Source organism: Ovis aries, chromosome 17, assembly GCF_016772045.2.
Source record: "Ovis aries strain OAR_USU_Benz2616 breed Rambouillet chromosome 17, ARS-UI_Ramb_v3.0, whole genome shotgun sequence".
In the NCBI taxonomy this organism is placed as follows: Eukaryota; Metazoa; Chordata; class Mammalia; order Artiodactyla; family Bovidae; genus Ovis; species Ovis aries.
The window spans coordinates 9,507,875-9,523,554 of NC_056070.1; the positions used below are offsets into that span (position 1 = coordinate 9,507,875).

The following is a 15,680-nucleotide window of genomic DNA, read 5'->3' on the forward strand; positions in this document are numbered from 1 at the left end:
TAAGCTTTTATATGGTTTCTTTATCCTTGGACCAAAAAAAAATATCTTTGCCAAACTAAGATGAGAAAAGTTGACTCTCCGTAACAAAAGCAAAACAAACTTCATGTAGATCTGTAAGAAAAACAAACAAACAAACAATTTCTGAAGGAGAAAAATGGTTATTTGTCAAATGTGATGTGGAAGCTACCTTGGTGAATACCTATTTCACCAAGATAGTAGAAAGATACCTATTTCTACTATCGAAGAATGTCACATGGAATAGTTTGTTCTAGGATCAGAAAAGAGCCTCTCCAAACAGCAAATAGAGTGAGAAAGAACATTTCCTTTAGCCAGCTAGCATGCCTCTAAATGCATTTCTACCTGGTTTTATCTGTAAAGAAGAGTGGACATTTTTAACTCAGCAACCAATGCACTATAAGTAGTTACATAAAACCTTGTTGGTATGGACTTTTGAATCAAGAACTAAAGTGAAATTAGAGGAATGTAGAAGTTGTAATATCTTCAAACAAATTAGGTTTTGACTCTATAAAGCATATTGTTTTTGCTTCGCTGAGATCACTTCATATCACTCCTGTAATTTCTTACTCCCTACTCAACACTCACACCCTACACCTACCTCTTTTGACTTCAGTGGCCAATGCCACAGACTCTCCTTCAAGGTCTGTCCTCAGACTACTGAAAGCACTGCTTTGCCCAAATAAAGTAGAAGAAAGTTCTGGGAGTGTACCCCCTGTCTTCCTCCACCCTCCCTGTGTGAAAAGTGTCATCACTCAGTCGTGTCTGACTCTTTGCGACCCTATGGGCTGTAGCCTGTGAGGCTCTTGTGTCCATGGAATTCTCCAGGCAAGGTACAGAAGTGGGTAGGCATTCTCCAGGGGATCTTCCCAACCCAACGATGAAATCTAGGTCTCCTGCATTGCAGGCAGATTCTTTACTATCTGAGCCCACTAGAGAAGCCCATAGCACTAAGCAAATGTCTAGTTGATACCAAACTAGACAGTCCAAGTTTTTTGCCTAGGATAAGGCACTCAGAGGATTCAAAGTGCCTCAGAGCTGTCCTTTGGGTTCAAGGTGAGGCCAAGAAGGACCCTGCCTGAACCCCCACCCTTGCTTGGCCTGCCTCCTTCCCTGCCCTGTCTCTGTTTCTAGTTTCTCCTGGAAGTACCTCCTTCATAAATCACCTGGCCCCAAATCTTCTTCTCTGAGGCTGTTTCTGGAAAAACTAAGCTAAGGTAGTAGCTCAAACCACTAAAAAAACCATGCCATCTGCATTCCTCACTAATCTATAATGAGTCATCTATGTGTACATGCAATGCTCAAAACACAGAATTTTTCTGAATTGGTTTATATTAACCAACTAAAATTTTACATAATTTGTTAATCACCTTCATAAACCTCTCCCTCAAAGAGAATCTAAAACTAAACATCATCCTAGTGAATATGAATATAAGTGGAAAGTTAGAAGAGTACAAATAAGATGTAAAATAATATTTAGGTTTGAAGCAGTTTTGAAGCCTCTTCACTGAATAAAATTTAAGTCAAATTCCTTTCAAGTGATATATTTTTTAAATAGCCTACAAATTATTTCATTAGGTCCCTTGAAAGACATTTGGCTCCTTTCAAATTAATATAGCAGTTGATCACCTAATAGGGTTTAATTTTAATAGAGGACACACCGTGAAAAGAGAGAAAAAGTCATGATAAATAAGAGCAGCTTTGAAAATGAGTAGTAAATGTTTTTTGACCCACTTCCAACTCATTAAAATCTTTCTGAATCCAACCTAAATCCTTGCCTCAGAACCTTAATAGCCTTTAGTCAGAAAATTGAATTAACTTTTGAATTTAACTTGTAAAGGTCAAAAGGAACATACTTCTAATGACAAAGGAAATTAAATATGTGCTAGTTCATCGACTATTGTTTAATACCTAATATATCATTTATCTGAAAATGAGAGGAAGATTCTTCTTTGTGCAAAATAATGCCAATTTTTAACTAGAAAAAATATAGTTATTTTCCTTTTGGATTAATTCTATCTCCTTTCTTTGAAAACCAGAGAAATAGTCATATCTAATATGAGTGATAGTTTGAAATATAGGTTCTCTTATATACAAGCAAGAGAAAATTGGAGAACAGTAGCAGCAGTCTCCCTTAAGGTAAATCCAAAATATAAACCCCTCATTCATTCCACAAACATTAGCTACCTAGTATGAATCAAAGACATGTATGGTCCCTTTGCTCATGGAATTTGGTCTGAAAGTGTTTTTTCCTCAGTTTTTTAGCCTATTTGACTTCTTTTCAGTCCAAAATTGACACTGTTGCTCAATCCATTCCTCTTGAAAGGATCTTCTCCCTAATGTCAATATCTAGAGAGAAACGAGACCTCTGAAATATTCATCCCTCCTGATGCCCTCCCATTTTTCCTAGTCTCCTTCTGCATCTTTCTTTTGTTCATCTCTAAGTGTTTACTTCCCCAAGAGTCAATTCATGCCTGGCTGTTTACTTAGCTTCATCCACCCCCCACAAGCTGCTGGCACCACACAGCCATTTCCAGGCTATATTAGCCTATGCTCTAGAGGTGTATTCTCAACTGTCCACCATTCCACCTGGATAACCTAGAAACCTCAGACTCAAGGTATCCTCTTTCTTTTCACCAAAAAGTATGCAAAGGAAAAAATTCCCCTTCCCTATGCTTCCCTGGTGGCTCAGATGGTAAAGTATCTGCCTACAATGTGGGAGACCCGGGTTTGATCGCTGGGTTGGGAAGATCCTCTGGAGAAGGAAATGGCAACCCACTCCAGTACTCTTGCCTGGAAAATCCCATGGACAGAGGAGCCTGGTAGGGTACAATCTATGGGGTCGCAAAGAGTCGGACATGACTGAGTGACTTCACCTATTCATCTATCTTCCTAAAGCCCATAAAATTCAGCCCATTCACAACAAAACCTAGCTGCCTTAAATCAGAAAATCTTTTATCTGGACTACTTTATATAGTACTTAGCTGGTCTTTTGTTCTCTAATCTCTCCTTCCCACCTTTCTGCCAAGTCAAAAATTGTGTGGTACAACCTAAATTATCAGTTATAAATCAGATATGAACCACGTCAATCTTCACTTTAAAATCCTTATACTCCCTTATTAAGTCACAGCATAAAATCCAAAGTCCTCAATACGGTACACATCTTCTTGCCCATGCCTCTGTTGATGGACATGTAGGTTGCTTCCGTGTCTTGGCTGTTGCAAACGCTACTACGATGAACATTAGAGTGCACGTATCTTTTTGAATTACAGTCTTATCTGAGCCTGTGCCCAGTAGTGGGACTGCTGGGTCATAGGGTAGCTCTCGTATCAGTTTCTTAAGGAACTTCCATGCTATTCAACAACTATACTCCAATAAGAAATGTTAAAAATAATAATTACAGGCACAGTGCTTTCCAACCTCATTCACTCTGGCTTGTAAGATTCCTCTCCATCCGTCTCTATCACCCAATCATCAGTACTGAGATCACAGGCGTGGTCAAGCCTGTGTTTTCCTCCATATAGCTCTCTCTTCCTGCCCTGCTGCCCTACACCACCTTGTACTTGACTCACCCATATAGCTGAGAGCATCTTAAAAATAGGCATTGATTTCTATTCATTTTTGTACCTTCAGAACCTAGCTGAGTACAGGATTCTCATGGATGTTCAATTGACATTGAATTCAAAACCATTTACAATGTGGTTTTAACTCTGCTTTTCTGTCTCATCTCCAACTTTTCAGCCAGTTCACCTAATTTTCTAGTCATATAGACTATTCATCATGACTGAACAAGGCATGCTCTTTCATACTCTAAGCTCCTTGTTAAGAGCCTATTCATCCTCCAAGAATTAACTCAGTTATAGACTAATCTTCTACATTCTGGATGCATATTTTCCTTTATGATTTGTGAGGATTTCTGCATCTTTTCTCTTCAGACATACCCAGGTAGAATTAATTATCATCCTTTTCAATAGCTAATTATTCATAAAACTTACAAAATTAAATCGTATATGTCTTGATCTCTCCTATTCAATCATAAGATATTTACCTTGTCTCATTTGTGTCTCCAGCACCAAGAATATTGCCTGGGAAGTTAAACTGAAAAACAGATTATTTGGGGCATTGGATTCTCAAACACATAGTTCATTAGTTTGGCTGACATTAGAATTTCATGGGGAACTTTTAAAAAATACCAGTGACCCTGTCCCATCTCCAAATAGTCTTGCTTAACTGGCCTGGGGGAGATGCAGCACTCATATTATCGGCAGTGTTCCATGGCTGATTGACAGGGAATGCTGGCAGGGGATGGCAGTGGGCAGCCCTAGAGGCATGAGAAAGGGTCACATTATAGAGCATGAATGCCAGCTCGAGGCAATTAAGGACTAACTTTCCCTGGGACCACATCATCCCTCACCATGGACTCTCCAATTGGTCAAGAATCTTGGGTGACTGAATGTGAGTTTTCCATGATCAATTCTACAGTGTCCTGAGGACCACTTACCTTTCTTTGGTCAATAGACACAATACTAAAAAGCACTCTCTCCCATCCTCTCTCTCTCTCTCTTTCTCATAACTCACTTGCTGCAAACTCAAACAAGTATTTCCAGGCTGCTTAGGGGAGTATTGGCTTTTGTCTCCATGGAATATTTTAAGCACTAACTTGGGTTCCCAATCCTCTTTCCCTACATTAGCTCCTTCACCACCACAGTAGTCACTTGATGACCCTCACCTACAGCCTCAGATCTGCAGCAGCTTCTGAGTCATTTTGACAAGGACAGCAATAATTGCAACAGCTTCAGCCTAACACTTAGCAGGCTATGGCATCCTGCCGCAAGACCAAGCAGCCAAAACATTAAGTTCTAGGGACATGCCCCCAAGACTGCCTCAGCATCACTTATGACTCACGCCTCCTCCACAAGGCTATCCTATCTGATAGCATCCCATTTGTCCTAGGAAAGACAGATGGATCTCATGGGACCACTGATCCTGCCTTGTTCCTCCCACTACTCCAGTCACTGCCCTGCAGACCCCATATTATGCCATGGTCCATCAGCTTCATCCCGCCCTTCTCTTCTCTGCTTTGTGATGCTGAGACTAGGATTCTGCAGCCTGCATTTCTGTTTTGCTGGCTGGCTCTGTTAGACTCTTCCAATAGGGCTGCTGGAGGAGACTACAGGCCTGCAGAAAGGGAGAGTCTCCCGCTTCCTGCTCACTGTCCATGGGCTTTCTGTTTCTGACAGCGTCGATCACCCATGCCTCTGCTTCACCCTGGCAGTTAATCCCAATTAATAGCAAATCCAGTTTGCAGTCTATTTGTTTTTTCCCCAATTTTATATGCCCGCTCAGAGACACCAGCAGCAGCTTGTGTCTTCTCTTTAGAAATTCAGGTCCCAGGTCCACAGGGTCCCCCCTCTGACCATCCAAAAACCAGCCCCCTCCTCCAAGCTTTAAGTTGTAACAACTCCGACTCCTCCCTTCACGTTCTCAACCTCTCTCAGCCTCAGGGTTGACGGCTGCTCCCTGCAGTTGTTACCTTGGAGATAACTTCAGGTTGTCTTTTAGCCTTGTCAATTCTTCAATCACTAATTAACAATTCTTTATGTTAAATTCTCACTGTGGGGGGAAAAAACAGTGTGATTCCTTATTTTGATTGCACCCTCTTATTACAGGCCTGGCTCAAACAGGCATAATTGCCTGAGTTATGTCTCAGCTAGTTCTGTGCCTTGAAGCTCTCAGCTGTCCTCATTGGAATCTGCCTCTGTAACATGAACAAAAATGTTTGAATTGTAATATTCGATCCACTACTGATGTAGTTATAGTCATATACTATGGACTGTTTGACTTGAATTTTATTTTCAAAATAATAATATTAGCAGTTTACACTTTTAAGGAATAACAAATATAGCAAATAAACCATTAGCTCTTATAAAGAAAATGTCCATGCATCTTCAAATTCTCCAATACTGTCGCCAACATAAGTACCTGGCTTCCTTGGCATCTGGGATCAAATGGAAAAGGGTAAAGTACACAAAATGGGCATGCCAAAGTGAGCTAAGCTCCCTCTCCAGCTAATCAACTCACTCTTATACCATGGTTCTAACAGAGCACATGATGTAAAATTCTCAGAATGTCTTAACTTGCCATTGATTTTTTAGATTCATCCAATGGCAGTTGAATTTTCAAAGATAAACATAAAATCATTGACTCAATGAACATGAATTTGAGCAAACTCCAGGAGATAGTGAAGGACAGAGGAGTCTGGCATGCTGCAATCCATGGGATCACAGAGTCATACACAATTAAGCGACTGAACAACAACAAAAAGACTATTAGCACTGCTATTTATTTAGCACTTAATGCATGATTATCACTGTGCTCCAGTTCAGTTCAGTCGCTCAGTCGTGTCCGACTCCTTGTGACCCCATGGACTGCAGCCCACCAGGCTTCCCTGTCCATCACCAACTCCCGGAGTTCACTCAGACTCAACGTCCATCTAGTTGGTGATGCCATCCAGCCATCTCATCCTCTGCTGTCCCCTTTTCCTCACAGGATCTTAATACTGTACACACAGTATTTTATTTAGTCTTTACAAAAATTCTAGAAATAAGTTATATTATTATGTTTCTTATTATAGATGAGAAACCTGGGACACCAACAGGAAAAGTAACCTGCTGATCGCAAAGAACTCGTAAGTAACAGAAGTGGGGTTCTGACTATAGAGCCCACATCCGTCGGCCATCCTTAATATGTTAGCTCTATACACACACTTTGCTTGTGAATGCGCCTCTTGTAATAAAGACTACACATTGTTTTTACCAATCAGATGGATAATTGTTTGCTCTTACAATGCTTAAGGAATTATTATCACCATATAATCCTTTCACAATCTTTTATGATTTCGGATTGTAAACCTACTTTATTTTATATTACAGTTCCCAGCTTATGAAAATTCACTAGCAAATCATGGCTTTTTAATGTAATGTATTTCCCAGGAGGAATTAAGTTTCCTGGGCCAGTCCACAAAACATGTGGAATTGTTCATCACATTTTTAGCAGTTAAATTAAGTAGAAAACAACAGAGTTGGCTTTTCCTTTTAAAATTATAAAATATATTTTTAAAACAATGAGCCCTTTTGAAAAGCTATGGAACACAGCAGGGCTGTAAGAAGGCCAGGTATCTTCTGTGGGAGTGCGGGGGGTATAGGACATACACGTGAAATGGGAGAGGATAGAAGTTACTCTGCCCACAAAGCCCCTAAGAGGGAAAATAACCATGCCATTATTCCCTATCTACCTGTCTACCCACCCTACCATTGGCATCATTGGCATAGAGTATATTCTTCCCTAAGGAAAAAGGAGATAAACTGGGGGTCATAGGCCTAGCAGATAAATTTATCAAAGAGCCATATCACCAGCCAGCCATAAGAGAAGGGCATCAAAGTCAAGCTTAAAAGGGAAAAAAATGGCTCTGTCTCAGGTCCAGGAAGGTGATGGGTGTGAAGTAGAAAGGAAGTTCCTCTGAACAATTTTGTTACCAGAAGTCAAGTGATAGGAAGAGGAGGTGCTTTAAAAGAAAAGCACTTTAGCTGTGATACCATCATAGATAAAAGCTATGAAATAGATGAGCTGTAGGTACACTGGGCGTATTGTTGGGACCATTCCTACACAATCCTTTCAAGAATCACAATTATCTTTGGCTTCCCTTATTTAGTTGTTTAGATAAGATCTTGTTTCCAGGGAGACTCTTACTCAAAGATATTTTTGGCAAAATGCTACCAGTAAGAAATGAATCTAAATTGTTTAATTCTGAAGAGACTTTACATTTTTCCTCTTTTTAATCTTTTAATTCATGTATTCATCCTGTCAGCAAGAGTTCATCATAAACCCTCTGTGGGGCACTGTCCTCGGTGCTAGAAGATACACCAGAGAAAAATACTGCCTCCAAAGAGTTTATATCTTAGTTTTACAATCATTTGAGAGTCATCTGAAAAGTATTTTTAATAAAGTGGCAAAGGATAAAGGTTGCCATCCGGATAGCTACAATATTATCTGTCTTTGAAAGAAAATATGGATTCCCAGATAGATCAATAAATTTTCCTTTTAAAGTGATACCAGGCAAATGTGACTTGTACATTTTTTATCTGGCCTTATAGTTTTTGGCTTGCACATGTTTAGGCCACATAGAGCTGTTGTTTGAAGCACAAAGATAATGGACAGAGTAGACATAAGAAAAGCAAAGTGTATACCATAAGCAGAGGTTTGCCCTGACATTCTGCAAATTCCCTCCTATTTGAACCAAAAACTGAAACTTAACCTTTGAATGTGTTTTACAGAATTTAAGAAATCTCTAACTCATCAACTAGGTTCCAAATATTGTCAGTTGAACGTATATCAGGAGACGTCTCAAAGTTTGTTGAAAGTTCTTAATTCAGGGAATAAACATGAAACATAGGTTGCTACTGAGGAAATTGTCCGACAAACCATTAGAAAAAAGAATACAATGCTCCAGAAAAGGAAATGCTAAGATGTCAAAACCTCCTTCAAACAGAATTTTAAGGCTAGAGCCCATCTACGCTGAATAGGTTAAAAGAGCATTGAAAGAAGATGAGTCCAGCTTTTAACAGATGTTTTCCTCTAAAGTAGATAATACAAGCCTATGAAATAAGCTATTAGATAATAAAATTTTAAGTACAATCAAATGGTAAAATTCAGTCTACAAACACTAGAAGTGAAATCTAATAAAAGTTGATTAATTTTGACTGTTAGTTCAGAATTTCAGATAATCTCATGAAAAATAAAGTTACCTCTTTGGTAATTTGGGGAGAAAGATCTTCTAGGTCAATATTTCTCAGTGTTAATGTTCATAGGAATCATCTGGGGATCTTGTTAAATGCATTCCAGCAGCTCTAGGGTGGGGCCCTGAGTGTCTGCATTTTTACTGACTCCCTGCCAGCCCTTCAGGGCTTCCCTGGTGGCTTAGCTGGTAAAGAATCTGCCTGCAGTGCAGGAGACCTGGGTTCAATCCCTCATTTGGGAAGATCCCCTGGAGGAAACGGCTACCCACTGCAGTATTCTGGCCTGGAGAATTCCATGGACTGTATAGTCCATGGGGTCACAAAGAGTCAGACATGAGTAAGTGACTTTCACAAACTGCTAGTACTTTGCTCTGAGTGCACAGAAGTATTTTGAGTAGCAAGGATCTGAGAAAATCAGTATAAGCCAAATTGTACAGGGAAGAGCAAACCAAGAAAAAACATATTTTCACAATATCATTGGAGAAAAAATTGATTACTTACAAATGAGTCTTTGCTGTTCATTAAAACAGTTTTGGTAAGAGTTCTACATGGTAATGCACTGTAAGCGAATAAGTGGAGTTCATTCACATCGTCAAAAAAATGAAAACAAAAAGAAATTTTCTTTAGAAATACTCTACTTTATCCCATTTAAATTCTAATTTCATTCATTCCTAGTGCTTTCATTTTAGTTAATGAATATGTGGAATTTTGACCACTAAAAGCAAAAGAAAATGATATCTTTACCCATCTTCAATTCTTCTTGGGTTCATTTTCCCATCAAGTTTGATAATTCCCCCACATATTTGCTCATTTACTCAGGAAAAGCATATACACAGAGAGAAAAATACTGCTAAGAGCAAGTCCTAAAGTAACTAATTCAGAACAGATTCTAAGATGAGCCACTCCCACTCCAAGTCAACCTGGTAAGATAGATAAATAACAAATTGTTAAGGTAAATATTATGACATAACACTCGCTGTAAATATAAAGCCTCAAAAGCTCCAAAGTAGTATTTTCATGGGTCACTACCATGACGGGCAATTATTAATAGTTGAGGTTGGCCAAAAACCTTTGGTGTGCCTTGGTCCCTACCACATTGCTGAAGCTAGAGAGATAAGAATGAATGGTGATTGCACTTTCCTATTTCCAGGGAGTGTAAAGATAGATGAATTCTGTGGGTAGCTGTCTTTAGTAACCAGTGATGATCTTCTTTCCTGCGGTAAATGAATAGAAGCAGAGGCCAGGAGGACAGAGAGATATACGTAATGACAGGAGCGTGCAGGAAGGCATAGGATGCCGCAAGATAGAGTGCTCTCTGGGGAAATAAACAAAAGGTACAGTTCCCTTTTCTCCACATCCTCTCCAGCACTGATTGCTTGTAGATTTTCTTTGCTTTTTGTTTTTTTTTGATGATGGCCTTTCTGACCAGTGTGAGGCGATTCCTCATTGTAGTTTTGATTTGCTTTTCTCTAATAATTAGTGACGCTGAACACCTTTTCATGTGTCTCTTGGCCATCTATATGTCTTCTTTCAAGAAATGTCTATTTAGCTCTTCTGCCCATTTTCTAATTGGGTCATTGGTTGTTTTGATATTGAGTTGCATGAGCTGTTTATGTATTTTAGAGATTAATCCCTTGTCAGTTGCTTCATCTGCCCTCTCACACTGTTGCTGGGAATGTAAATTGATACAGCCATTATGGAAAACAGTGTGGAGTTTCTTTAAAAAACTAAGCATAGAACTACCATATGCCCCAGCAATCTCACTACTGGGCATATGCCCTGCAAAAGACATAACGGAGAAAGTCACTTGTATCGTAGTCTCATGCCAATTGCAGCACTATTTACAATAGTCAGGACATGGAAGCAACCTCAATGTCCATACACTGATGAACGGGTAAAGAAGATGTGGTTTTTCGTAGTTTAGTCACTCAGTCGTGTCTGACTCTTTGTGACCCCATGGACTTACAGCCCACCAGGCTCCTCTGTCCATGGAATTTTCCAGGCAAGAGTACTGAAGTGTGTTGCCATTTCCTTCTGAATATTACTCAGCCATGAAAAGGAATGAAATTGGGTCATTTGTAAAGATGTAGATGAACCTAGAGTCTGTCATACAGAGTGAAATAAGTCAGAGAAAAACAAATGTTATATTACTATATATGTGGAATCTAGAAACAAAATGGTACAAATGGACCTATTTGCAGGGTAGGAATAGAGACAGATGTAAAGAACAAACATGTGGACACAGTGGGGAGAAGGGAGGGTGGGACAAATTGGGAGATTCAGTCCAGTTCAGTTCAGTTCAGTCGCTCAGTCGTGTCCGACTCTTTGCCACCCCATGAATCGCAGCACGCCAGGCCTCCCTGTCCATCACCAACTCCCGGAGTTCACTCAGAGTCGCATCCATCGAGTCAGTGATGCCATCCAGCCATCTCATCCTCAGTCAACCCCTTCTCCTCCTGCCCCCAATCCCTCCCAGCATCAGTCTTTTCCAATGAGTCAACTCTTCGCATGAGGTGGCCAAAGTACTGGAGCTTCAGCTTTAGCATCATTCCTTCCAAAGAACACCCAGGACTGACCTCCTTCAGAATGGACTGGTTGGATCTCCTTGCAGTCCAAGGGACTCTCAAGAGTCTTCTCCAACACCACAGTTCAAAAGCAGCAATTCTTCAGCACTCAGCCTTCTTCACAGTCCAACTCTCACATCCATACATGACCACAGGAAAAACCATAGCCTTGACTAGACAGACCTTAGTCGGCAAAGTAATGTCTCCGATTTTTAATATACTATCTAGGTTGGTCATAACTTTTCTTCCAAGGAGTAAGTGTCTTTTAATTTCATGGCTGCAGTCACCATCTGCAGTGCTTTTGGAGCCCAAAAAAATAAAGTCTGACACTGTTTCCACTGTTTCCCATCTATTTCCCATGAAGTGATGGGACCAGATGCCATGATCTTCGTTTTCTGAATGTTGAGCTTTAAGCCAACTTTTTCACTCTCCTCTTTCACTTTCATCAGGAGGCTTTTTAGTTCCTCTTCACTTTCTGCCATAAGGGTGGTGTCATCTGCATATCTGAGGTTATTCATATTTCTCCCGGCAATCTTGATTCCAGCTTGTGCTTCTTCCAGCCCAGCGTTTCTCATAATGTACTCTGCATAGAAGTCAAATAAGCATGAACAAATGCAAGAATCAGTATGAACTGCAGTGATCTAAAATGCAGGCAGTGTGTGTGTAACTAAGGGTGAAAATGTCCATAACCAGTGTGCTATCTGGACATGTTTATGTGAACAGTTTGACTGCTGAAATATATAGTCCTCAAATATTGCTGATGCATATCTTATACCAAGTTTTATATTAGTATAGACAATATGTACACAAACCTGAAGAACATTTTCAATAATATGCACACTAGTGACCCCCCTGGTAAAGTTATTTCCTTTGAAATAAGAGATGTAGAAGTGGACATATCCTTTAGCTGAACCATGAATCTCACCAAGGGAAGCTCCTCGTTGGGTTGAGTTTCATTTGATTTGGTTTGCTTTACTTTGCTGCTCACCATGTAATCTCTACCCATCATAATACCTCAACAGGAAGCCATCAAAATTTGTTGAATGGATTTATTAAGACTTTATCTTTTAAAGCCTCTACTGACAGTAAAGCAGCCTCAATAGAACCATGATTTTTATAGTTTATAAACATGTTGGAAACTTCAGCTTTTTTGTAATGATTATAGTTACAACTTATCTTTTTATAAACAAAGTTAATTACTACTCTTATTTAAACTAGATATTTTATTCCAGTGTTGCAGGCAGTATAAGTCACTGCAGTGTTCTATAGTTAACAAAATAATAGAATACTGATGCTTTTAACATTAGCTTAAGTCACTGGAATTTGCATTCACATATGTGTGTTCATATTCCTGCTAATTAAAGAGTAATTATAAATTTCTATAGGTGACCATCTTTACCGCTGTGAAAGTTTCATTATCACATTGTATACAAAGTCCAATTTACCTTATATCAATCGAAAATATTTTTAAACTGTATAATTTCTACATTATGATTAAATTAATATTTTGAACAATTTACAAGATGAAAAAAAAAAAAAGAAGTTAAATAAGCAGGGTGACAATATACAGCCTTGATGTCCTCCTTTTCCTATTTGGAACCAGTCTGTTGTTCTATGTCCAGTTCTAACTGTTGCTTCCTGATCTGCCTATAGACTTCTCAAGAGGCAGGTCAGGTGGTCTGGTATTCCTGTCTCTTTCTAGGACTGACATATATACATGACCATGTATGAAGCAGAAAGCTAATGGGAGCCTGCTGCACAGCACAGGGAGCTCAGCCTGGTGCTCGGTGATGACCCAGATGGGTGGGATTGGGTGAGAGGGTAGGAAGGAGGTTCAGGAGGGAGGAGATATATGTAAACATATACTCAGTCCATCATACAGCAGAAATGCAACATTGTAAAGCAATTATGCTCCAGTGAATAAACAGACTAATAATTTTTTTAAAAAAGAAACAAAGGATAGGAAAATGAAGGAAAAAGAGAAGTATAAAAATGCAATATTAAAGCAGTAGAAAAAAAAAAGCAGAAAGGAAGGAGAACTGAGAAGTTAGAAGCACTTTCAAAGCCAAACTTCTAGCCACATAAGCTGCCTGCATTGGAGCCTGGAGAAGGAGAATTTCCCACATATAATACTGGTATCACCCAACATGGCAGACACATTCCTAAGCACAAGCATGGGATGGAAAGTATTTTCCTGTTTTGAAGATGATTAAACAATCAAATAATAATTGACTACCCTACATCAGAGGCCATGTTTGCTAAGCAAGAATTCTTTTACCTATAGGGAAAAAATTAAAGCAATCTAACAATACAAGCACTGCAATAAACTTGATATTTGTATTTCTCATTATAAATGAATTAAGTTGGCATTTGCCTGCAGTACAGGAGACCCGGCTTTGATCCCTGGGTTGGGAAGATCCCCTGGAGAAAGACATGGCAACCCACTCCAGTATCCTTGCCTGGAAAATCTCATGGACAGAGGAACCTGGTGGATTGCAGTCCATGGGGTCGCAAAGAGTCGGGCACAACTGAGCGACTAACACACACAACAAGTTGGCATGGATGGAAAAAATAAAGAGGTGAGGAGGGGCAGTAAGACAGAGGGAGAGCCCTGCACCAAACCACAGCTCGAGCTGTCCTTCTTAAGAATACTAGAACACAGAAACCAGGATTCATCAAAGTTTCACCTTGGTAGACCCAGCTGCACAAAGTGGGAGCTAAATTGAATACCAGATGAACAGAATCAGAGCAGAAGTCAAAAGAAACCTACTGAGCATAAGAGAGGAATTTGAGAGGGAGACAAATAGGGGGGAAATGACACAGAGATCAAGATCAGAAGGCAAAGAGAACTGAGACTGGAGAAGAAAGCATGGCAGAAAGTGAGCTGTAAATAAGGACGGACTTCAGAGAATTCTTTTTATGTGGGTCTCAGTGAGATTCCTTGGGCTCAGAATGAACCTGAAAGGAGAACCCCAGACCTAACACTTAGGGGTCTTTTATTCCCAGCCTACTGACTACCCAGACTTCACAGGATATACAAAACCCTTCCAGCTGGCTGGTGCAGCTGCTCTGGCGTGTGCGGGGGAACAGGTTAGTGACTCTCCAGGCTTGCCTAGCTCTGCGTCTCCCTTGACTCCAGTCCAAGTGCCAACTTTGTCGGAAATAACACTGTGCTGTGCTTAGTCACTCTGTTGTGTCCGACTCTTTGTGACCTCATGGACTGCAGCCCACCAGGCTCCTCTGTTCATGAGGATTCTCCAGGCAAGGATACTAGAGTGGGTAGCCATGCCCTCCTCCAGGGGATCTTCCCAACCCAGGGATCCAACCCAGGTCTCCTGCATTGTGGGCAGATTCTTTACCAGCTGAGCACAAGGGAAGCCCAAGAATACTGAAGTGGGTAGCCTGTCCCTTCTCCTGGGGAACTTCCCGATCCAGGAATCGCACCAAGGTCTCCCGAATTGCAGTCAGGTTCTTTACCACCTGAGCTACCAGGGGACCATATTAAAGTAGATCAGACAGAAAAGCAACTAAGGCCCTTAAGATGCCTTAGTAAGTCACATGGCACGTGTTCTAACAACTGAAATCATTGTTGCATTTGGAAGGGTGGGGTCTGTTTCAAATAAAAGAAAAGGAAACATCCAGGGCTATTAAGGTGTTTCTTTGAGGCATGCTCTTCCAGGAAGTAGACCTTCCAAGAATTATGCTGGGAATTAGAAAATTATCCTGCTCTCAGGATAATTCACACTGCTACTGCCTTCTCTCATCTTCAGTAAGGGGCACTCATGACTGATGTTCCTTAAAGAGGGAAATAAAGAACCGCGTCAACCCTTAGCATGTGAGCACTGATGGGTATTTCTGGAAGTTCCTCAGCGTTTTATTTTTTCTCAGTAGTTCTTACTAGTCACCAGAAACCCACCCCTGAAGACGTCAGTTTCTGCTCACCCCCCGCCCTCTCATCAATAATGCAAGCCTATGCTTTGACCGATCTTTGTACCTCTTGTTAGCAACTACTATCTGCTGGTGAATTGAAAATACGGGTCCTATTCAGTCCCGAGAAAGACATTCCCTGAAAATGCACGAAAATAAAATACTTGTATAAGTAGAATGTTCTTATAAATCTCAGTATTTATGTCTTTAATACTCACCAAGTTTTCTGGTACTAAAAACAACACTTGATCTTTACAAAGCACAAATGGCAAAGTCAACAATGAAAACCATACATAGGTCTCAAGAGAAAAGTTGCAAAGAGAAACTAGAACTCTGTTCCCTAGAGATTTTCCAAAGCAGAGGTGTGAAGACAGGAAAC

The 15,680-nt window shown here is 40.2% G+C and overlaps 1 long non-coding RNA gene across 1 annotated transcript in view; it reads left to right on the plus strand.

Annotated features, from left to right (window-relative positions):
* LOC121816999 (uncharacterized) overlaps window positions 1-15,680 on the plus strand; it is a 108,628-nt gene that overhangs the window by 47,435 nt on the left and 45,513 nt on the right. Inside the window, exon 2 of the long non-coding RNA XR_006056767.2 lies at window positions 6,650-6,703. This is a non-coding gene — a long non-coding RNA (uncharacterized LOC121816999). The remainder of the gene's footprint in view (window positions 1-6,649; window positions 6,704-15,680) is intronic.